The following is a 25,645-nucleotide window of genomic DNA, read 5'->3' as shown; positions in this document are numbered from 1 at the left end:
TTTTGTTGAGCTTTCATAACCTTATAGCTCTAGTGCATCCGTTGCATGGCAATCCCTACTCACTCACATTGATATCTATTGATGGGCATCTCCATAGCCCGTTGATATGCCTAGTTGATGTGAGACTATCTTCTCCTTTTTTGTCTTCTCCACAACCACCATCCTATTCCACATATAGTGCTATGTCCATGGCTCATGCTCATGTATTGCGTGAAAATTGAAAAAGTTTGAGAACATCAGAAGTATGAAACAATTGCTTGGCTTGTCATCGGGGTTGTGCATGATTTAAATATTTTGTGTGATGAAGATAGAGCATAGCCAGACTATATGATTTTGTAGGGATAACTTTCTTTGGCCATGTTATTTTGAGAAGACATGATTGCTTTATTAGTATGCTGGAAGTATTATTATTTTTATGTCAATATTAAACTTTTGTATTGAATCCTTCGGATCTGAACATTTTTGCCACAATAAAGAAAATTACATTGAGAATTATGCCAGGTAGCATTCCAGATCAAAAATTCTTTTTTTATCATTTACCTACTCGAGGACGAGCAGGAATTAAGCTTGGGGATGCTTGATACGTCTTCAACGTATCTATAATTTTTTATTGTTCCATTCTATTATATTATCTGTTTTGGATGTTTAATGGGCTTTAATATACCTTTTTATATTATTTTTGGGACTAACCTATTAACTGAAGGCCCAGTGCAAATTGCTGTTTTTTTGCCTATTTCAGTGTTTCGCCGAAAAGGAATATCAAACGGAATCCAAACAGAATGAAACCTTCGCGAGGATCGTTTTTGGAAAAAACACAATCCAGGAGACTTGGAGTGGATGTCAAGGAAGCAACAAGGCGGCCACGAGGCAGGGTGGCGCGCCCCCACCCTCGTGGGCCCCTCGTAGCTCCACCGACCTACTTCTTTCGCCTATATATACTCTTATACCTTGAAAACATCGAGGGGAGCCACGAAACACTTTTTCCACCGCCGCAACCTTCTGTACCCATGAGATCCCATCTTGGGGCCTTTTCCGGCGCTCTGCCGGAGGGGGAATCAATCACGGAGGGCCTCTACATCAACACCATGGCCTCTCCGATGATGTGTGAGTAGTTTACCACAGACCTTCGGGTCCATAGTTATTAGCTAGATGGCTTCTTCTATGTCTTTGGATCTTAGTACAAAGTTCTCCTTGATTCTCTTGGAGATCTATTTGATGTAATTCTTTTTGCGGTGTGTTTGCCGAGATCCGATGAATTGTGGGTTTATGATCAAGATTACCTATGAACAATATTTGATTCTTCTCTGAATTCTTATATGCATGATTTGATATCTTTGCAAGTCTCTTCGAGTTATTGGTTTAGTTTGGCCTACTAGATTGATCTTTTTTGCAATGGGAGAAGTGCTTAGCTTTGGGTTCAATCTTGCGGTGTCCTTTCCCAGTGACAGCAGGGGCAGCAAGGCACATATTGTATTGTTGCCATCGAGGATAAAACGATGGGGTTTATATCATATTGCTTGAGTTTATCCCTCTACATCATGTCATCTTGCCTAATGCGTTACTCTTTTCTTATGAACTTAATACTCTAGATGCATGCTGGATAGCGGTCGATGTGTGGAGTAATAGTAGTAGATGCAGAATCGTTTCGGTCTACTTGTCACGGACGTGATGCCTATATACATGATCATGCCTAGATATTCTCATAACTATGCGCTTTTGTATCAATTGCTCTATAGTAATTTGTTCACCCACCGTAGAATTTGCTATCTTGAGAGAAGCCACTAGTGAAACCTATGGCCCCCGCGGCTATTTTCCATTATATCAATCTCCTGTCAACTAGCTATTTCTGTTGCCGTTTATTTTTTGCAATCTTTACTTTTTAATCTATACAACTAAATACCAAAAATATTTATCTTATTATCTTTATCAGATCTCACTTTTGCAAGTGGCCGTGAAGGGATTGACAACCCCTTTATCGCGTTGGTTGAAAGGTTCTTATTTGTTTGTGCAGGTACAAGGCGACTTGCGTGTAGCCTCCTAATGGATTGATACCTTGGTTCTCAAAAACTGATGGAAATAGTTACGCTACTTTGCTGCATCACCCTTTCCTCTTCAAGGGAAAACCAATGCATGCTCAAGAGGTAGCAGCTTGTTGCTCCAGTATGTGTAGATGGCGTGGAGAGGAGGGCATCTGCAAATGCCTCTAAGGAAGTCTATGGAGCTGGAGGAGTTGACATTGGAGGGGCAACTGTGGCAGTGGTTGCAGGCGCGGAAGTGGTAGTCCTGGAGTCTCTGGCAACTGGCACAACTGATGATCTTTGTGCCCTTGGCACTCTCTGAAATGTATTTGGTGTGGGTCTATCATCACGATCCTCAGCATCATCCTTGAGCTTCTCAACAACTGTTTGAATCTCAGTGACCTTCACATCTAGGTCATGGAACTTAGTCTCAATAATCCTCTCAAGACTTTCCTGATTTTGAGACAAGGTGGCCAAGCTCTTCTCAATTCTCATGGTGGCCTCGAGCAGATAACTGAGTTAGTCTTGCTTGTTCTTGAGATTCACCACTGAAGCATTTGGGGCACTTGCTGCCTTTGCTGCTTTTCCAGCCTTTGCTCTCTCTATCTTCTCATGAGCATATGCATAAGTAGGATGTGAAGCATCCATGACAACCTCGTTGTCCTCAAAGTCTGGCCTTAGGGGAATATGCTCTCTGTCTAGTAGATATGTCCTAGTTCCCATCTTGGAGTTGATCAAAGTCTGAATGTGTGGGGCATATCCACAAGACCTCTTCTGGTCTACTATTGTTCTCTTCACTATTTCTACAATCAAACTCATCACCTTGAATTTCTGTGGGACATGAAACATATGAAGCAGGTTGAGGGAGTGACCACGTACCATCCTATGATCTCCTGACTTGGGCAATATAGTATGCCTCAAGATAGTGTTCATTGTGGTCAAGCCAGCAAGCAGATAGTATATGGAGCCAAGCTTGTGACTCTCCAAGGCTTTGTCAGGAATTGGCTTGTACATATTAGCCATGGAGTTGTGATCCTTCCTAGGCTTACCATACACATCAATATCATTCTCATCTTCCTTGGGGGCATTGATCAACTTGGCCCATTCAGAGATTGTTGAATGATATCTGGTTCATTCTGTCATCCACACTATCTTACCATCCGGGTAGAAGTGGGCAATGGAGTAGAACTGCATGATCATCTCATTGTTCCACTTTGTCATTTTCTGACCAACTAACTTGTCAACACCATTCATCCTAAAACTCTCATGCACATGAGGTAAGTAATCTTCATTGGAGTCAATGTATTTCCAGTCCACCCATTTCATGTCACAAACAATGGGCTTCTTGTCCAATAGGACAATCTCATAGAAGTCATGCTGCTCTCTGGTATGAAAGCGATAGTCCACAACAGCCCTTCTCCTAGTGGCATAAGGATCAATCTTTCTCCATAATCCCAGACCTGCATCCTTTCTCAACTTCATATTCTCTGCCACAGGATGATCATCGTTGTGATCTGAATCTTGGGTTTGAGTTTCGTGAGCACTAGTGGCTTATCATCTTCTTGAACTTCAGGTACTGGGGCCTTTTTTTCTCAGCAGCTGATATATTCCTTGTTGGCATCTTTGGAGCTGTTGGGGCTTGAGCTGAAGGCTTGGGGGCAGACTTGGTCTTAGAAGGAGCAGCCCCAGTCTTGATGGCATCCCCCATCAGCTTCTGTGTCTTTGCAGGAGGTGCAGCAGGCTCTTCCTCCTCCTCCTCCTCCTCTTCTTCATCCCTCATCATGGATGGTCTGCCAATCACTGTGGCAATGGTCTTCCTGACCCTTTCCTTCCTCTTCTTTCCGCCAGTAGCTTCTTCTTCTTCTTCTCCGGGTTCAAGTGTAAACTGCATAGTTTCTTGAGCTGAGACTCTGGCCTTGGACACTGGAGTCCTCTTTGCAGGTGCCTTCTTGGAAAGGCTGGCTTTATGGCAGCAACAACAACATACACTTTGGGTTCGGAGGAAAAATATCATTCGCACCAGAAATTCTTAAATATTCAGAAAAATATCATATTAAATTTTCAGAGCATTATGAGAACTTTTATTTTTGGGTCATTTTTTATTGCACGGGAAATTCAGAAAACAGACAAAACATGGCATTTTATTTTATTTAACTAGTAGGAACAGAAAATAAAAGGTAGGGACAGAAAGTAGTGCTCACTAAATTCATCAACTTCATACCTCTAAAAAATGATCCATTAATAAGGTTGATCAAGTCTTATTAACAATCACTTTCGATTAGCATGAAACCGAAGAACTTTCGTAAATCACTAAGTTGCCTCAACGGGGATATGAATGTCCCCAACAATAAGCATTTCATATTTCTTTTTAACAGTAGGTAGAGGTAGTTGAAAACTTCCAATAGTGATTGTCGGAGATTTTTCAATAACATTAATACCATTCACTTGGAATTGTTTCTTCGGAAAGTGCACCGTATGCTCATACCATTTATATGAAAAGTGACCTTGCTTTTATTGCAATCAATAACAGCCCCTGCAGTATTCAAGAAGGGTCTACCAAGGATAATCGACATGTTGTCGTCCTCGGTCATCTCAAGTACAACAAAGTCAGTCAAAATAGTAACATTAGCAACAACAATGGGCACACTTCACAAATACTGATAGGTATGGCAGTTGATTTATCAGCCATTTGCAGAGATATTTCAGTAGGTGTGAGTTTATTCAAGTCAAGTATTTTATATAAAGAGAAAGGCATAACACTAACACCAGCTCCTAAATCACATAAAGCAGTTTTCACATAGTTTCTTTTGATGGAGCAAGGTATAGTTGGTATTCCGGAATCTCCAAGTTTTTTAGGTACTCCATCTTTATAAGTATAATTAGCAAGCATGGTGGAGATTTCAGCTTCCGGTATTTTTTCTCTTATTACTGATGATGTCTTTCATATACTTTGCATAAGGAGGCATTTTCAAGATATCAGTCAAGCGAGTACACAAAAAGACTGACCTCGGCATTTCAGCAAAGCGTTCAAATCCTTCATCATCTTTCTTTTTAGTTGACTTGGGTGGAAAAGGCATAGGTGTTTGAACCCATCATTCTCTTTCTTTACCGTGTTTTCTAGCAATAAAATCTCTTTTGTCATATCATGTATTCTTGGGATGTGGGTTATCAAGATCAACTGCAGGTTCTATCTCAACATCATTATCTGGTTCTTTTTCATTGTTTGGTTGAGTATCTTCATGAACATCAGCATTATCTTTTTCATTATCACTAGGTGAATGTTCATTACCAGATTGAGTTTCAGCATCAGAAATAGAAACATCATTTTCATTATCAGGAGGTTTTTCTACTTCAGGTTCACTAGAAGCATGCAAAGTTCTATCATTTTTTCTTCTTCTTCTTTTTAGAAGGACTAGGTGCAGTGGTGTTGTTCCTTTGTGAATCCTGTTCAATTCTTTTTGGGTGTCCCTCAGGATAAAGTGGTTCCTGAGTCATTTTACCTCCTCTAGTTGCAACTCTAACAACAAAGTCATGTATATTATTATTCATTTCATCAAGCAACTCTCTTTGAGATTTAGCAACTTGTTCTAACTGAGTTTCAACCATAGAAGCATCCTTTCCCACACCCCTAACATCATTTGAGATTCTAAATAACAAGTCACTCAAGCAAGCAAGAAATCATATTATAATTGTATTTCAATTGTTTCATAACATTAGCATTGAAGTGATCTTGCTTTCTAATATAATTTTCAAACTCATAAAGGCATTGACAAGGATGCATATTGTCAGGATTATCATTATCATTGAATTTCATTAGAGAATTTACCTCTACCACCTTAGGCAGTGGTGGTGTATTAAGCCCATGTATTTCTTCAATAGGAGGTAAAATTTTGACATCCTCAGCTTAAATACCTTTTTCCTTCATATATTTCTTTGCCTCTTGCATATCTTCAGGACAGAGATATAATATACCACTCTTCTTCGAAATGGGTTTAGGCGGTGGTTTAGGAAGAGTCCAATCATCATAATTTTTCAATATGTTATTCAATAATTCTTCAGCTTGCCCAATAGTTCGTTCCCTGAAAACACAACCAGCACAACTATCTAGGAAGTCCCTAGAAGCATTGGTTAGTCCATTATAGAAGATATCAGGTATTTCATTTTTCTTAAGAGGATGATCAGGCAAAGCATTAAGCAATTGGAGAAGCCTCCCCCAAGCTTGTGGGAGACTCTCTTCTTCAATTTGCACAAAGTTAAATATTTCTTGTAAAGCAGTGTTTCTTATGAGCAGGGAAATATTTTTCAGAGAAGTAACAAATCATATCCTGGGGACTACGCACGCAACCAGGAGCAAGAGTATTGTACCAAGCTTTAGCATTACCCTTTAATGAGAACGGAAATAATTTGAGAATATAGTAATAGCGAGTTTTCTCATCATGAGTAAAAAGGGTGGCTATGTCATTCAACTTAGTAAGATGTGCCACAATAGTTTCAGTTTCATAACCATGGAAAGGATCAGATTCAACCAAAGTAATTAACTCTGGGTCGACAGAGAATTCATAATCCTTATCATCAATAAAGATCGGTGAAGTAGCAAACTTAGGATCATATTGCATTCTAGCATTCAGAGATTTTTCTTTATACTTGCATAGTAATTTCTCTAGATCATCTCTATCCTTACAAGAAAGAATATCTCTAGTTGTCTCCTCATTCATAACATAACCTTCCGGTACCTTAGGCAATTAATATCTAGGAGGGCAAGTTCTAGTAGGTGTTTCAAGATTTTCAGTTTCAAGCTCATCATCAGTTTCAACAACATCATGTTGTCTTACTCTACCAATTTGTTCATCAAGAAAGTCACTTAGTGGCACATCATCATCGTGCAAGGTACTAGCATCATCATAAGCATCATTCATAGCAGAAGTAGCATCATCAATAACTTGCGACATATCAGGATTGATAGCATGTGGTGGTGTTGCAAGTTTACTTACAACAGAAGGTGAATCTAAAGCAGAGCTAGATGGCAGTTCCTTACCTCCCCTCGTCTTAGAGGGATAAATCTTAGTCTTAGCATCCTTCAGATTCTTCATAGTGATAAATTGATAATAATCCCAAGTGACTCAACAAATATAGCTATGCTCCCCAGCAATGGCGCCAGAAAAAGGTCTTGATAACCCACAAATATAGGGGATTGCAAAAGTTTTCGAGGGTAGAGTATTCAACCCAAATTTATAGATTCAACACAAGGGGAGCCCAAGAATATTTGCAAGTATTTGCAGCTGAGTTGTCAATTCAACCACACCTGGAGATTAATTATCTGCAGCAAAGTGATCAGTAGCAAAGTAGTATGATAGTTTTGATAATAGTAGCAGTAGGAATAGTAACGGTAACGGTGACAACAGTGATTTTGTAGCAAGTGCAATAGTAACGATAGCAGTAGTAACTTAATAGAAACAATATAAGATAAATTCGTAGGCATTGGATGGGTAATTTTTTGGATGATAATCATCATGTGACAGTCATAACCTAGGGCGATACGACACTAGCTCCAGTTCATAAATATAATGTAGGCATGTATTCCGTAAATAGTCATACGTGCTTATGGAAAGAACTTGCATGACATCTTATGTCCTACCCTCCCGTGGCAGCGGGTCCTATTGGAAACTAAGGGATATTAAGGCCTCCTTTTAATAGAGAACCAGAACAAAGCATTAACTCAGGGTGAATACATGAACTCCTCAAACTACGACCATCATCGGGAGTGGTCCCGACTATTGTCACTCCGGGGTTGCCGGATCATAACACGTAGTAGGTGACTATAGCTTGCAAGATCGGATCTAGAACATGCATATAATGGTGATAACATAAACAGTTTAGATCTGAAATCATGGCACCCGGGCCCAAAGTGGCAAGCATTAAGCATGGCAAAGTCCTAGCAACATCAATCTCAGAACATAGTGGATACTAGGGATCAAGCCCTGACAAAACTAACTAGATTACATGATGAATCTCATCCAACTCCTCACCGACTAGCAAGCCTATGAAGGAATTACTCACTCCCGCTGGGGAGCATCATGGAATTGGCGATGGAGAAGGGTTTGTGATGATGAAGAACGAAGATCCCCCTCTCTGGAGCCCCAAGCGGACTCTAGATCTGGCCTCCCAATGAAGAACAGGAGGTGACGGCGGCTCCATCTCGTGGAACGCGATAATTCTTTCTCCCACATTTTTTTCTGGAAAAATGTGATTTTATAGCATAGGTTTCAGGGTCTGCGGGGCCACCAGGTGGGGACAACCCACCTAGGCACGCCTGGAGGGGGGGCGCCCTGGTGGGTTGTTCCCACCCAGGTGCCCCCCTCCGGTGGTTCTTGGCTCCAGAAATTCTCTTTGTTGATATAAAAAATCCTCGCAAAGTTTCGTACCATTCCGAGAACTTTTATTTCTGCACGAAAACAACACCATGGTAGTTCTGCTTAAAACAGCGTCAGTCCAGGGTTAGTTTCATTCAAATCATCGAAATTAGAGTCCAAAACAAGAGGAAAATCGTTAGGAAAAGTAGATACGTTGGAAAAGTATCACACTTTCATCATGTTGGTTTGATTCGTGTTCGCTACTTTGATAATTTGATATGTTGGTGGACCGGTGCTTAGGTGCTGTTCTTACTTGAACAAACCTCCTACTTATGATTAACCCCGTCGCAAGAATCCGTAACTATGAGAAAAGTACTAAGATAAAATCTAACCATAGCATTAAACTTTTGGATCCTAATCAATCCCTTACGAAGTAGCGCATAAACTAGGGTTTAATCTTCTGTCACTCTCGCAACCCATCGTCTAATAACTACTCCACAATGCATTCCCTTAGGCCCAAATATGGTGAAGTGCCATGTCGTCGACGTTCACATGACACCACTAAGGGAATCACAACATACATACCATCAAAATATCAAACACATTTAAAGTTCACATGATTACTTGCAACAAGATTTCTCCCGTGACCTTAAGAACAAATGTAACTACTCACAAATGATAATCATGCTCAAGATCAGAGAGGTATTAAATAGCATAATGGATCTAAACATATAATCTTCCACCAAATAAAGCATATAGTAATCAACTACAAGGTGTAATCAACACTACTAGTCACCCACAAGCACCAATCTGAGGTTCCGGTACAAAGATTGAACACAAGAGATGAAGTAGGGTTTGATAGGAGATGGTGTTGTTGAAGATGTTGATGGAGATTGCCCTCCCCAAGATGGGGGAGTTGTTGGTGATGATGATGACAATGATTTCCCCCTCCGGGAGGGAAGTTCCCCGGCGGAATCGCTCCGCTGGAGGGCAAAAGTGCTCCTGCCCAAGTTCCGCCTCAAGACGGCGACGCTTCATCCCGAAAGTCCTCTCCTTATTTTTCTGGAGTAGTTTGTCATTTGCTCTAGTGCTTCACTTATACCTTTTTAGAGCACGGCGGTGGTTTTACTTTGAAGAAATATATGAACTCTCATGCTTCAATTATATTATTTTTAGAGTCTTAAACAACATGGTAATTTGCTTGGGTTATAAAACTAGTCCTAATATGATGGGTATCCAAGAGAGATATAATAAAAACTTTCATATAAAGTGCATTGAATACTGTGAGAAGTTTGATTCCTTATGATTGTTTTGAGATATGAAGATGGTGATATTAGAGTCATGCTAGTTGAGTAGTTTTGAATTTGAGAGATACTTGTGTTAAAGTTTGTGATTCCCGTAGCATGCATGTATGGTGAACCATTATGTGATGAAGTCGGAGCATGATTTTTTTTGATTGTCTTCCTTATGAGTGGCGGTCGGGGACGAGCGATGGTCTTTTCCTACCAATCTATCCCCTAGGAGCATGCGTGTAGTACTTCGTTTCAATAACTAATAGATTTTTGCAATAAGTATGTGAGTTCTTTATGACTAATGTTGAGTCCATGGATTATGCACACTCTCACCCTTCCACCACTGCTAGCCTCTCTTGTGTCGCGCAACTTTCGTCATACACCCACCATATACCTTCCTCAAAACAGCCACCATACCTACCTATTATGGCATTTCCGTAGCCATTCTGAGATATATTGCCATGCAACTTTCCATCGTTCCGTTTATTATGACACGCTTCCTCATTGTCATATTGCTTTGCATGATCATGTAGTTGACATCGTATTTGTGGCAAAGCCACCTTAATAATTCTATCATACATGTCACTCTTGATTCATTGCACATCCCGGTACACCGCCGGAGGCATTCATATAGAGTCGTATTTTGTTCTAAGCATCGAGTTGTAATTCTTGAGTTGTATGTAAATAAAAGTGTGATGATCATCATTATTAGAGCATTGTCCCAGTGAGGAAAGGATGATGGAGACTATGATTCCCCCACAAGTCGGGATGAGACTCCGGACGAAAAATAAAAAAATAAAAACAAAAGAGGCCAAAAAAATGAGAAAGGCCCAAATAAAAAAATAAAAAAAGAGAGAAAAAGAGAGAAGGGGCAATGTTATTATCTTTTTACCACACTTGTGCTTCAAAGTAGCACCATGATATTCATGATAGAGAGTCTCCTATGTTGTCACTTTCATATACTAGTGGGAATCTTTCATTATAGAACTTGGCTTGTATATTCCAATGAAGGGCTTCCTCAAAATGCCCTATGTCTTCGTGAGTAAGCGAGTTGGATGCACACCCACTTAGTTTCTTTTTGAGCTTTCATACACTTATAGCTCTAGTGCATCCGTTGCATGGCAATCCCTACTCACTCACATTGATATCTATTGATGGGCATCTCCATAGCCCGTCGATATGCCTAGTTGATGTGAGACTATCTTCTCCTTTTTGTCTTCTCCACAACCACCCTTCTATTCCACCTATAGTGCTATGTCCATGGCTCACGCTCATGTATTGCGTGAAGATTGAAAAAGTTTGAGAACATCAAAAGTATGAAACAATTGCTTGGCTTGTCATCGGGGTTGTGCATGATTTAAATATTTTGTGTGATGAAGATAGACTATATGATTTTGTAGGGATAGCTTGCTTTGGCCATGTTATTTTGAGAAGACATGATTGCTTTGTTAGAATGCTTGAAGTATTATTGTTTTCATGTCAATATTAAACTTTTGTTTTGAATCTTATGGATCTGAATATTCTTGCCACAATAAAGAAGATTACATTGATAAATATGTTAGGTAGCATTCCACATCAAAAATTCTGTTTTTATCATTTACCTACTCGAGGACTAGTAGGAATTAAGCTTGGGGATGCTTGATACGTCTCCGATGTATCTATAATTTTTTATTGTTCCTTGCTATTATGTTATCCATCTTGGATGTTTTATATGCATTTATATGCTGTTTAATATGATTTTTGGGACTAACCTATTAACCTAGAGCCCAGTGTCAGTTTCTGTTTTTTCCTTGTTTTTGAGTTTTACAGAAAAGGAATACCAAACGGAGTCCAATTGACGTGCCAATTTTTTATGATTTTTTATGGACCAAAAAAAGCCCCCGGAGTAAAAGAGTTGGGCCAGAAGAGTCTCGAGCCATCCACAAGGGTAGAGGGCGCGCCCCCTATCTCGTGGATGGCTCGAGACCCCCCTGACGTGAGACCGAGGCCAAAATTTCCTATAAATACAGAAACCCCCAGAAAGAAACCTAGATCGGTAGTTCCGCCGCCGCAAGCCTCGGTAGCCACCAAAAACCGATCGGGACCCTGTTCCGGCACCCTTCCGGAGGGGGGAATCATCACCGGTGGCCATCTTCATCATCCCGGCGCTCTCCATGACCAGGAGGGAGTAGTTCACCCTCAGGGCTGAGGGTATGTACCAGTAGCTATGTGTTTGATCTCTGTCTCTCTCTCTCTCTCTCTCTCTCTCGTGTTCTTGATATGGCACGATCTTGATGTATCGCGAGCTTTGCTATTATAGTTGGATCTTATGATGTTTCTCCCCCTCTACTCTCTTGTAATGGATTGAGTTTTCCCTTTGAATTTATCTTATCCGATTGAGTCTTTAAGGATTTGAGAACACTTGATGTATGTCTTGTGTGGGATACCTGTGGTGACAATGGGGTATTCTATTGATTCACTTGATGCATGTTTTGGTGATCAACTTGCGGGTTCCGTGACCTTGGGAATCTATGCATAGGGGTTGGCACATGTTTTTGTCTTGACTCTCTGGTAGAAACTTTGGGGCACTCTTTGAAGTTCTTTGTGTTGGTTTGAATAGATGAATCTGAGATTGTGTCATGCATATCGTATAATCATACCCGCGGATACTTGAGGTGACATTGGAGTATCTAGGTGACATTAGGGTTTTGGTTGATGTGTGTCTTAAGGTGTTATTTTACTATGAACTCTAGGGATGTTTGTGACACTTATAGGAATAGCCCAATGGATTGATCGGAAAGAATAACTTTGAGGTGGTTTCGTACCCTACAATAATCTCTTCGTTTGTTCTCCGCTATTAGTGACTTTGGAGTGACTCTTTGTTGCACGTTGAGGGATTGTTATATGATCCAACTATGTTATCCTTGTTGAGAGAACTGGCACTAGTGAAAGTATGAACCCTAGGCCTTGTTTCCTAGCATTGCAATACCGTTTACGCTCACTTTTACCACTTGCTACCTTGCTGTTTTTATATTTTCAGATTACAAAAACCTATATCTACCATCCTTATTGTACTTGTATCACCATCTCTTTGCCGAACTAGTGCACCTATACAATTTACCATTGTATTGGGTGTGTTGGGGACACAAGAGACTCTTTGTTATTTGGTTGCAGGGTTGCTTAAGAGAGACCATCTTCATCCTACGCCTCCCACGGATTGATAAACCTTAGGTCATCCACTTGAGGGAAATTTGCTACTGTCCTACAAACCTATGCACTTGGAGGCCCAACAACGTCTACAAGAAGAAGGTTGCGTAGTAGACATCATCGAAGGCCGTGGGATCGTTGAGCGGGCAGTCTAGGGAGAGAGTGTTCTTCGTGTGCACCCCAGAGTTCGAACCTCTCAAGGGTCTGCGGAACCCGAAATCCGACATTTGGTGCGCCAGGTAGGGGTGCGCTGAAACCTCTCTTCCGTCGACCGATGCATCGCCGCTCCACCGCTTCCATGGCTGATGCTCGTCGGGCCCGTGCTGAGCGCCGAGCCGCTCTCAATGCTCGCGTCGCCCAGATGGCGCCCGTCGGTGGGCCTCCCCGCCGCTCTCCATCACCCGCTGCCAACACCGCCACCGGCCCGGTGGGGAACGAACATCAAGATTCGTCGCTGCACCCCTCCGTGCGAAGGGACGGACGCACCGCCACCCTGTGGCTGACTCCGGCCGGCTCGTCGTCTCACACTCGTCGCAGGCCCGCGGACGCGCAGGCTGCGCTGCTCATGGCGCGCGAGCTCCTGCGCTACCGCCCCATTGACGACCTCTATGAGGACTGGCTGGACCGCATCGCCGAACTCGTCAGCGCCGCAGGGGGCTCTCCTGCACCGACCCTTTCGCTGCCTCGCCCGCCTCCCGCTGCAGGCGACGTAGCCCATGGAGCGCCTCCGCCACCTCCCTGTCAAGATGTCGTCCTCAGGCCAAGGCGCGCGGCCCCGCAGCGCGACCCACCATGCAGGGTTCCCGCACGCGAAGAAGGAAGCTACAAAGAGATCCAGCGGCCGCGAGAAGGTGCTCCCACGCTCCCTGCACCACCACGCCAGGACCGTGCGCCGCCTGTGGCGGCGGCACGTGGGTACCAAGACCAGGCTCCACCTCCACGACGAGCTCCGGTGACCACCGCGGGCTGCCGCGCCTTCACACCCGAGCTGCGCAGCGTTGTCTAGCCTCGCAAGTTCAAGCCTGACCCGCCTCCGCGCTACGACGACACCCCTGACCCTGCTGAGTTCCTGCAACTCTATGAGCTGAGCATCGAGGCAGCCAATGGCGACGAAAAGGTCATGGCAAATTGGTTTCCCATGGCTCTCAAGGACGGCGCACACTCATGTCTCCTGAACCTGCCCGCAGGATCGATCTCCTCCTGGGGCGAGATGCACGAGCGTTTCGTCGCAAACTTCCAGGGCACTCGCGACTGCTCGCCTGCCGCAGGTGACCTGCGGCGTATCAAGCAGCAGCCAGGGTAAACCCTGTAGAAGTACATCCAACACTTCAAGAGCGTTCGCCTCAAGATTCCCAAGGTGACGGACGAGGCCATCATCTCAACATTCTCTGATGCCGTCCGTGATGTCAAGATGAAGGAAGAGCTCGCCATACACGAGGACCTATGCATGGCTCTGGAAATGTTCAACATGGCGACCAAGTGTGCGAGAGCTGAGGAAGGGCGCCTCTCCCTCCTCCAGCTTCTAGCTGCCGACCCAGAAGACAAGAAGGCCAAGACCAAGGACGTAAAGTGCAAGGGGGCTGCCGTACTCGTGGCGGAACCAGAGATGAAGCGCGACTGCGACCACCCAGAGTCATCCAAGGCCAACCGCCCGTTCTGCGCCTTCCACAACATACACAGCCACAACACCAACGACTGTCAGGAGCTCAGGGCCATCCGCGACGGGCGCTTCGGTCGACGCCCCGAGCGCAATGATTGAGGCTACGGCCGTGCAGGAGGTCGAAGTGGAGGACGCTGGGACGACCGCGGCCCTCGCTAGGAGTGGCACGACTAGCCTCGTGAGGACCGCTGGCAAGGCCAGCCTCGCGAGGGCGCCTGGAGAGACCACCCTCGTGAGGACTGTCCTCAGGGCAACGCCGAGAAGGAACAACCACCACCACCAGGACGAGGGGGCTGGGGTCTTCCAGGAGACTCGCGCCATAGCCTGCATCTTGGGTGGAGCTCAGGCCCCAGCCTCTCATCGCATGTTCAAGCAGTTCGCCCGTAAGGTGAATGCCGCCCTCCCTAGGCTCGAGGCCACGCGTCCACTCAGGTGGTCCAAGTGCACCATCACCTTCAGCTCGTCCGACCAGCTCAAGTGCGCGGCAACCGCCGGCGCCCTCCCGATGCTCTGCTCACCCGTCATCAGCAATGTCCTCGTCACCAAGACCCTCATCAATGGCGGTGCGAGGCTTAATGACCTTTCCGTCGAGATGTTCGACCGCCTCCAAGTGCCATATGATCAGCTGCAGCCCACCAAGTCCTTCTCAGGAGTGACCGATGGCTCCACCACCCCGATAGGGCAGATCCGCCTCCTTGTCACCTTCGGCTAGTGTGACAACTACCGCACCGAGCTCATCGACTTCGACGTCGCCCACATCCGCCTGTCGTACAATGCCATCCTCGGGTATCCGGCCCTAGCCAAGTTCATGGCGGTGACCCACCACGGCTACAACGTCCTCAAGATGCCAGGAAGCTGCGGCATCATCACGGTTGCCTGCGAGGAGAAGGACGCGGTGTGCTCCCTCGAGCGCGCCTACCAAGCTGCAGCAATTGAAGACCTAGACAACGAAGGTGCCATCTACCCTCCTGAGGCAGTCCCCAAGAAGAAGAAGTAGCTACTCTGCCAAGAGCCTCAGGAGAGCGCTGTCTCGAGTGGCACCACCTCAGGACCAGCGCCCACGGATGGGGCACCTCCCTCTCTCGCATAGGAAGGCGTGCCTAGAGCCCTCCTCAGGCTGGGCTCGGTGGCTCTCTTCTACAGGGCCTCTGACTTAGCCAATGTCACGAGGGAGGTGCTCAGGCACCACATGGTGGCATGCTTCATCAGATGCTTCCCTCATGAGGGCGCAAGGCACGGGGTGCCTGGCACTCAGGAGTTCATCACCAAGGCAACTGAGGAGCTTCAAGAGGCAAGAGCCATGCGCAGCGACCGCCGCCCACCACCTGGCGCAGTTCCTTGTCCTGGCGAGGACGACGAGCTGCACGTCTGCATCAACATTCCAGGGCTCAATAGAGCCGCATCCCAGGAGCGCTTCTGGCCTTCGCGGGTTGGTCGGTGCGAGGGCCCCCCATCACAGCTATGTTTGCATGCCTTTCAGCTTGCCGAACGCGACTGTTACCTTCCAGCGTTGCCTGCGAAGCGTTCTGGCAGCTCATGAGACTAGACATCACGCGGTCCTGGTGGAGATGGCGACGGTTCTTCATGAGCCCCCAGAGCCTCCCGAGGTTCAGGACCCAGGCGGCTCGTGAGGAGCAACTTCTTCAACATGCATCTTCGGCTGCCCCGGCCTCTCTCCAGCAACGATTCCAGGTGACATTTTCCGGTTATTCAGTTGGGGGCGCCCCTCGGGCTACGTTATCCCCAGGTCGCACGGGCTTGTCCCTGCGACATGTATCCTTTTGCATCTTAAATTTACCTTGTTGGGGGGCGCCCCTCGGGCTGCATCATCCCCAGGCCGCATGGGTCCGTCCCTGCGGCATGTATCGTTTTTGCATTTACCTGAACTAGTGTTACCTCCTTCTCCAAGATGACTTATGATTATCGCCTACTTACCTATTGCCCTTCGCAGCCTCCCGCGTTGCTGACCCGCCTCCTGCTCATCCCGCATCGGGGGCTACACATGCTGGCACGGCGCTAGTGCTCGGGTTTGTCCCTGCAACACTGACAAACCTGAGTGATCGAGCTCTGGCTCGCGGCCCGCCCCGTGCACGTCACCTCACCAGATCCTCAGTGCCTTCATATTCTTGCGGAAAGATCAACGGCAGGACAACAAACGCGATTATGAGTTGTATCCTCCTCTCGAACTAACCCCCAGGAATCTCCGAAGCTTAGCTACGGGGGGCCTCGCCGGCTGCCCTCCTTTTGCGCGATTTGCTTGCACGTTAAAGGGGGGCTCCTAAGCCTCGCGCCTCAGGAGCTCCTACAGACTCTCCAACCCTCACCCCCTGGCCTTTACCACGGCATCGCAACCTGGCATATGAGCGGCGGCTGAGCTTCACTCAAGGGTCGGGACCCGAGGATGCAGAGCATTTAGATGAGCGAGGAAGGAGGAAGCCAGCGTGAGCCTCACCTAGTAACACCACCGCTGAAGCGCGAATCGGACGCTGTGCAAGGAATGACCTCGGGCTCGATATGATAAGTCATGTATTCGTGTTAGCACGATGTCGCAGTTGGAATTTTCGATTCTCGCAGCCTTGCTCTGGCAATGCCGTCTTCCTTTTCCGCCTTTGGAAATGCTGCTTGCACGCCAAAGGGGAACTCTTGAGCATCGCGCCTCAGGAGCTCTTACCCGACCTTGGGCCGCTCACGTCCAGGCCTTGACCACGGCATCTCGACCTGGCATACCAGCGACGGCTGAAGCTTGCCTGGGGACTGGGACCTACCGGCGTAGAGCGCTAAGCTACCGCAAGGATGAAAAGGGGGGACAATGCCAAAGCAAGATACACAACCAAAGCCTTATAGTGGGAATAATAAGCACTGGAGCAAAAGCATTACAGTTTCCTTACACACCCCCACGGGGTTCGTCTCGATTCCTCGCAGGGAACAAAAGAAGGAAAACCCCAAGAAGCCCTGACTATGGACGTCGCCGCCGACGCCATCATCAACAGTGGGCCACGAGAGGCCGACGCCAACCCCATCCAAGTCATTGGCGACGACGGGCGGACGCAGCTGCCGTGCTCCGGGCACGGTGGGAGCTTGGCGGCGCATAACTGTCGTCGCTCGTCTCCGGAGACTCGCTCGGCTCAGGAGAGTCACTGGACTCCCAGGAGTCGTCGCTGCCGCTGGAAGAGCTACCAGCAGGACCAGGGGCAGGCTCGGCGCCTGCTGCCGTGCCCCCCCCGGCTGCTTCCTCCAGGGCAACACTCCAGGCGGCGGCCTTCCTCGCCGAAGACCTTGAAGAACAACATGGAGGCGTCGTCGTACTCGAAGTGGATGGCGAGGGCCCCCTCCGCGCGGCAAGCGTGGGCGACCTCGTCGCATCCACGGGTCATGAAGATCTTGCCCGGGGAGACGACCTCGACCTCCGCCCCCGTGGCCAGAGTGCTGCACTCGGCATGCTGCAACCACAGGTCGAGCGGCCCTCTTGGCGGCATCTCTTGGGCAAAGAACCACAGAAGCTTGATCCACGTGCGCGGCGGCATCGCCGCCTACACCACGAAATCGCGCGAGGAGCCCTCGGTGTGGGTTCGTGGGCCGGCAGCTCGTGCTACCACAGCCTGACCACCGTGGCCGCGGCTCACGCAGCGCGGGGCCCTCCCGCCTCCTCAGGAGCCCCGCGCTTGGGCGTACAGAGGGAGCGGGTAGCCAGGCGGCGCCCTCTCGTACCAAGGCCACATCACCTCCCCCCGCTCCCCGATGTCGTGAGGGCACCTGGACCTCTTCTTTGATGGGAGCAGCTCAGGCTCCTCAAAGGGGATCTTTCCCTTCTCTGTGGCAGAGAACCTCCTAATCGGCGCCATGAGTATCGCGGCAAGACGGCGAGGTTAGGAGGAAGAAGAAGGAGCGAGCGGCGAGAAGACAGAGAAGAGCAAGGGGGCTCTGCCCCTCCCCTCATTTATAGCTAGAAAGAGGCCAATCGTCGGCCTCCGCGATCGCAGGTAATGATGGTTTTCTTCTGCATGCAGCAGGGTCTCGTCAAGTCGAACGGTTGCCGAGGCAGCGTGGTGAAGCGGAGGCGCCCACGTCCCATCAATTGCCACGTGTCAGCCGAGGCCACAGGTGGTTGGGGCCTGCGGCGCTCCGCACTTGCCCTTTGGCTTCGCCCGAAGCCAAGTTCGAGCGCGCCTTGGGCCCAGGGGCTCCTGTCGGCGTCCTGGGAACGGGGGTACCCAGACTTGCCTGACTGCGGCCCGTGGCGTGGCTCCATCAACGGCCCGGTATGGCACAACTTCAGTGGCAACAACTCAAGACCCTCACGAGGGGCCAATCCTCGCGAGGCGGACGACACCAAGACCTCCCCGGGGGCAGCCTCGTTAGGTTGGCTCCCGAGGAGCGGAGATGCCAATGCAAGGCGCACCTCGCGAGGTTCGCATGATGTGAGCCATGACGACCAAGGCCAGGCGGGCGCCAGCGGGTGCAGTGTACCAGTTCCCTCTTTGGTGCTAAGGAGGCAAGCGCAGGCGCAGAGTCCCGAGGAATCAAGCAAAGGTTTCCATTCTGGTGCAACAAGACCAAGACCGCCAGGACGGCAAGACGGAGGTCATCGCGGAGCCCACTACAGCGTCACCGCCAGAGCCTTTGGCAGGTGAAGACTACTTTTGTCAGGATAACTTGTACTAGTTGTCTCCCTTCAAACTTGGCCGTTATGGGATCCCTTCCCGCCTAACATTTGGGAAGAGGACCAAGGCCACTATAAATAGGACTTAGCCACCATCGTAGCGAGGGACGGATCATTCAGATCATCCTCACACCCACCAGCTCATCGAGCTCAAGAACACCTCACATCCTCAGGCTGTTCATCCACTGTACTAGTTCATCCTCAGCCCCTTGATGCAATCCACCACAAAGTTGGAGTAGGGTATTACACAACAAGGTGGCCCGGACGAGGATAAATCTCTGTGTCTCTCGTTCTTTGGGTTGGTCGAGCTAGGCCGTGGGATCGTTGAGTTGGCAGTCTAGGGAGAGAGTGTTCTTCATGCGCACCCCAGAGTTCGAACGTCTCAAGGGTCTGCGGAACCCGAAATTTGATACATGCACCGAAGGACACATATTTGATTTTTCAACCAATTTATAAGCACTGGAGCATGTGCATGTAGTTCAAATTTGAATTATGCACATAAAATGCCTGGAAAACCCAGTTAGTGTATAAAAATGTCCAAACGAACCCCGAAAAATTCCAAAATTACACACAACACTCCTGTTGTTCTATGTTGACACTAGAATTTTTTTGAAAGCAATAAGAGGCAACGGATATTGTTTCGTCCCCAAAGGTGGCACGTTCCCTACCGAAACCATCACGCTTGTTGTGAGAAGCTCTGGTTTGTGAGAAGCTTATACCCAAACCTACCCCAAATGGGACAAATTTTTTACTATGGCATGTTGATGCCGCTCCATGATAGCATGCCAAGTTTAATGAATTTTAGACGAGTTTTGGATTTACTAGAATTTTAAAACCAAGTATCTTAATGTTTGCGGCTGAGTGATGGTGGCATGGTGTTTGAAATTCATTCCCATTTCTTGCATGGGACCTAAGCATGCAACCAAGGACACATATTTGATTTTTCAACCAATTTATATGCATTGGAGCATGTGCATGTAGTTCAAATTTGAATTATGCACATAAAATGCCTAGAAAACCCAGTTAATGTATAAAAATGTTCAAACGAACCCCAAAAAATTCCTAAATTAAACGCAACACTCCTGTTGTTCTATGGTGACACCAGATTTTTTTTAAAGCAATAAGAGGCAACGAATATCGTTTCATCCCCAAAGGTGGCACGTTCCCTACCGAAACCATCACGCTTGTTGTGAGAAGCTCTGGTTTGTGAGAAGCTCATACCCAAACCTACCCCAAATGGGACAAATTTTTTACCATGGCATGTTGATGCTGCTCCATGATAGCATGCCAAGTTTCATGAATTTCAGATAAGTTTTGGATTTACTAGGATTTAAAAACCAGGTATCTCAATGTCTGCGGCCGAGTGACGGTGGCAGGGTGTTTGACATTCATTCCCATTTCTTGCATGGCACTTAAGCATGCAACCAAGGACACATATTTGATTTTTCAACCCGTTTATATGCACTGCAGCATGTGCATGTTGTTCAAATTTGAATTATGCACCTGAAATGCCTACAAAACCAAGTTAATGTATAAAAACGTCCAAACAAACCCTGAATAATTCCAATTTTTTGATGACACACCTATAGTTGCATGTTCACTGCAGATAAAAGTTCTAGCAATTAAAACACCATCCTTTGCAGCTGTGACCCCATTATGTAATTGAAATGAAGACGAAAAATCAAGTAGATCGCACACAGCTTATTATCACCAACCGTGTGAGATGCAACAGAAAATATCTTGGAGGACCGTCGGAGTGTCAAGCACACTAGCCCGCTCCTCAAATATCATTTCACTGTTCAATCGTCGCCGGTGAAAGATGGGGACGTGGACTCGTGTCGTGATGGCAACTTCGGCGGCCCGCTCCGGCGAGAGCGCGGCCGCAGCCGCCAGGCGCGTGCTAACAAGCTTCGTGAGGGCGACCGCAATCTGCGTCCGGGTGGCCAAGGCAACCCAAACGGTCGCTGTTGCTTCTCAGGCGGCGGCGGCGGCGGCTTCTCCCTCGGGGGTAGCAACTGCTGAGAGCGGCACAACAGCTGTCCTTTCCAAAGCAGCGGCCTTAGCCCTCATGGAGGCCGCCCACGACCTTGTCGAGGCCGTCCACGCCTAGCTCGTGGATGTCACCGCACAAATCGAATGAAGCTTCTCCGACAACGGTCGGCAACCCATGGCCGAAGAGTTGGCAATCGCCGAGAGAGTTTGAGCAACCGTCCGTTCCTGCGCGGCATACCTTGCCACGACGAAGCCCGCCAAAGCCCAGATCATGGCCGCCCACGCCCAGCTCGTGGCGGCCTATTCCAAAGATATGGCGGACGCGGATGGCGAGATGCTTGCCGAGTATGGTGCGATTGATGCCATGGAGCCCCTTCCCCAGAAGACCGTCGGGCGCGAGCTGGACATGGAGGCGGCAGCGGAGATCGACAAGCACCAGCCGTAGTAGTACTCTTTGTTTTGTTTAATTAAGAGCGCCGGTGTTAATTTGTTAGAGTAATGCTTAGGTCAGCTAGCTCTGTTTAATTGTCGAACTTGCTCGATTAAGAAGTGTGGGTGTGCTGTAGTCTCCTTTGTGTACCCAAATTATGCAATGACGTGGATGACCACTGTAACCAGGGAAATTTGAACCAAAATTTTTGACGTTCAAACTCATCACACACGGGTTAAGCTATCTAAATCGTTTGTGATGTTCACATATCATACACAGTTCTGAATAAGGGACCGTGTCTGATGACACTTTGCGCGCCAGTTTTTTCGCTGAAGCGATTCCAAATTGTCAGCTTCCGCGGAAATATCTACCTCCCCGCCCCCTCCCCCTTACCAAAATCCACATTTCCCCTGTTTCCGCCTTCCTTTCCAAGTTGAAACCTTCACTCCTTGCTTGCAGCACCGCCTCCTCGCCGGCGACCCTCCTTCACGCTGCTCGGCCTCGCCTATCCAGGCAGGTAATCCACACCCGACCCCCATCCTCCTCCTTCCACATCCCACATGCCCCGACCGCCGGCGCGACACCTTCCACCCAAATCACCGACCCCTCCACCAAATAAGCACCGCCCTAAGCCATGGTGCGTGCTGTATAGCCAGGATCTCAAGGAGCATTTGGCAGCGGAGAAGCAAATCGCGGCCGCACGCGCGGATGAGGTTGCGATGCCTGCCATTTGTGTCGACCCCCAGATCTTGGAGGAGCACCTCGCCGTCGAGGCCACCGTCGACGCCTCGCGCGCCACCGACATGACGCGGTTGGCTGTTTGGTTCAATTCTGCAATGCGATGTTCAATTGTTGTGGGTGCATTCTGTTATTGTATACCATGTGAGAAATAAATCGAATTTGGATGTACTAAATACATGAGAAACAAATACAATTGCTATATTTCCAAGTTGTTAAGCATGCTTGGTTTGGTTAACTGTCTGATCTTCTATTAGGAGTATGTTATATTGTGCAATGTGGTGCTCAGTTAATGTTTGGTTCATTTGTTGTGGTGTTTAGTTAACTGTTTGGTTCAATTCTGCAATGCAATGTTCAATTGTTGTGGGTGCATTATGTTATTGTATACCATGTGAGGAATAAATTGAATTTGGCTGTACTAAATACATGAGAAACAAATACAATTGCTATATTTCCAAGTTGTTAAGCATGCTTGGTTTGGTTAACTGTCTGATCTTCTATTAGGAGTATGTTATATTGTGCAATGTGGTGCTCAGTTAATGTTTGGTTCATTTGTTGTGGTGTTTAGTTAACTGTTTGGTTCAATTCTGCAATGCAATGTTCAATTGTTGTGGGTGCATTATGTTATTGTATACCATGTGAGGAATAAATTGAATTTGGCTGTACTAAATACATGAGAAACAAATACAATTGCTATATTTCCAAGTTGTTAAGCATGCTTGGTTTGGTTAACTGTCTGATCTTCTATTAGGAATATGTTATATTGTGCAACGTGGTGCTCAGTTAATGTTTGGTTCATTTGTTGTGGTGTTTAGTTAATTCCCTGGTTCAATTCTACAATGCAATGTCCAATTGTCGTGGGTAGAATTTTCTATTGGTGTGCATGTGAGGAATAAATCGAATTTGGCTGCACTTAATACATGAGAAACATATACAAGTGCTATATTTCCTAGTTCTTAATCATGCTTGGTTTGGATAAATGGGTTTTCCATGTGGCTTGAATTAATCTGATGAATCTGCAATGTGCTTATTTTTCATCAACATATTTTACTGATAGCATGTGAACCCTTACTTAACCTGATGACTAACTACCTTATATGTGTTGCAGGGAAACAATGGGAAGCACTGAGGTTTACAATCGAGGTTAGCACGTGCATGGTCCGTTGTCTAATAGCACATTATTGTGCAATTGCAGGAACCATTCTAATATTTAGGTTTTAACAATTTGGTCTTGCACATGTAGGCCCTGCTTTCAGAGGTTTTGACCCATTGTTCGACCCTTTTTGCATATGGGGAAATGAGTTGTCCATGAATATCAGTCAAGTCAAGAAACTTAGAAAGATTGTTAGGATGAAGAAATTAGCGACAAAAAACAAGAATATCTTTGTCTGCACAATGAAGAAGCCATCAGTTCACTACAGGATGGTACTAACTATTATACCTTGCCTTTTTTATTCCTTTGCCCCATTTCCAATATAGAGAAGATATTTATGCACATCCTTGTTTTCAGGCCTTTCCAAAACAGTTCACTGATTATTAGCTCTCAAACCACCTGTATGGTCAGGAGGTGAGGAAGGTATTCATACAACACCCATGGTTCAATATTGAAGTGTTCCTGAAGAGGACGAAGGATGGACGGTCAATCATCCACAGGCACTGGCCTAAAGTTATGAAGACCTTCAACATCAATGAAGGCTCGATATTCGCATTCTGCTTCAGCAGTTTTCCAGATGAGATACATCTATCTATGTACGATCAATGATGCTAATTTCGAAAGGTTATAGATGTTGCATGTGAAACTTGGTGCTGGTGTAGTTGTGTAATGGGGTAGCTGAGTGCTGAAGCTATATGATGTTGTACTCTGATGTATTTCAATTATGAAAATGAAATATATAGTGTGCTTAATATGAAATGTCAATTAGATTAATAAATGGATTATTAATAATCGGATAATTAGCCTACTAATTGAGTTTTTTTTTCTATTGCAAACGGTTATTGAGAAAACACCGTGTGCGATGCATTCAATAACGCACACAGTTTCTAGGAATAAATCGTGTTAGATTAATGAACAATCACAGACGACATCCTCTTGAAAAATGTTTGCGTTAGTCCACCTGGCACAAACGTTTACCACATAAAAACTGTGTGTGATGGACAGCCTTTGACACACAATTTCTTCTACGCACCGTGTGTGATGCATTCAATAATGTAAACGATAAAATTGTTAATACAGTGTGCAATGGAAACGCTATCACAAACGATTTAACGGGGAAAATTGTGTGTGATGTACTTGCGAACAGAAACGTTTTCCTTGGAGCGACTGTGTGGGATGTATATATGAACGGAAACGTTTAGCGGGGACTGACTGTGTGGGATGTACTTACGACCGGAAATGATTTCAACTGTATAATTGTATTTTTTTGCACTACTGTACGTATAACCATATTTGGTCGCTCGCCGGTTGCACACGACCTCATTTTGCCGAGCGTGTGTGCTAGGAGGGCATATCCCCGACGGTTTCTGGGTCGTGTGGGAAGGACCCCCTATCGCCCACACTCACTAGGCGATGGTTCCAAATGCCGTCGCGGAAAGGGGGTAAAAACCGTTTGTATAGCACCTCGCTGTACTAGTGCTCGGACGCCTCCAGCGCGAGCGCGTCCTCGAGAGTCCGGAGCCCCACTTCGCGCGCCTATGGCCGTTCCGTTGAGGCGCTCAGGACGGCTTCACGCGCTTGAGCTTGCCGCTCGAGGGAGGCATTTGAAGCCAGAAGCTCCCGCTCGCGGTTTTCTGCGGCCTCGCGCCATCAGTTGATACGTCTCCAACGTATCTATAATTTTTTATTATTCCATGCTGTTATATTATCATTCTTGGTTGTTTTACTATCATCTTATAGTCATTTTATATCATTTTTGGTACTAACCTATTGACATAGTGCCAAGTGTCAATTGTTGTTTTCTGCATGTTTTTTACATCGCAGGAAATCAATACCAAATGGAGTCCAAACGCAGTGAAACTTATTGTGGATTTTATGGACCAGAAGACATCCAGTGGGCCGGAGAAGCACCTGGGGGTGCTCCGAGGGGAGCATAACCCACCAGGGTGCGCCTGGAGGCCCAGGAGCGCCCTGGTGGGTTGTGCCCACCTCGGGTGCCTCCCAAATCACCTCTTTACTCTATAAATACCCCAATATTCCAGAAACCCTAGGGGAGTCGACGAAAATCAATTCCAGCCGCCGCAAGTTCCAGAACCACCGGATCCGATCTAGACACCATCACGGAACAGTTCATCATGCCCATTGGTGCCTCTCCGATGATGCGTG

Source organism: Aegilops tauschii, chromosome 7, assembly GCF_002575655.3.
Source record: "Aegilops tauschii subsp. strangulata cultivar AL8/78 chromosome 7, Aet v6.0, whole genome shotgun sequence".
Taxonomy (NCBI): Eukaryota; Viridiplantae; Streptophyta; class Magnoliopsida; order Poales; family Poaceae; genus Aegilops; species Aegilops tauschii.
This window is presented reverse-complemented; position numbering follows the sequence as displayed.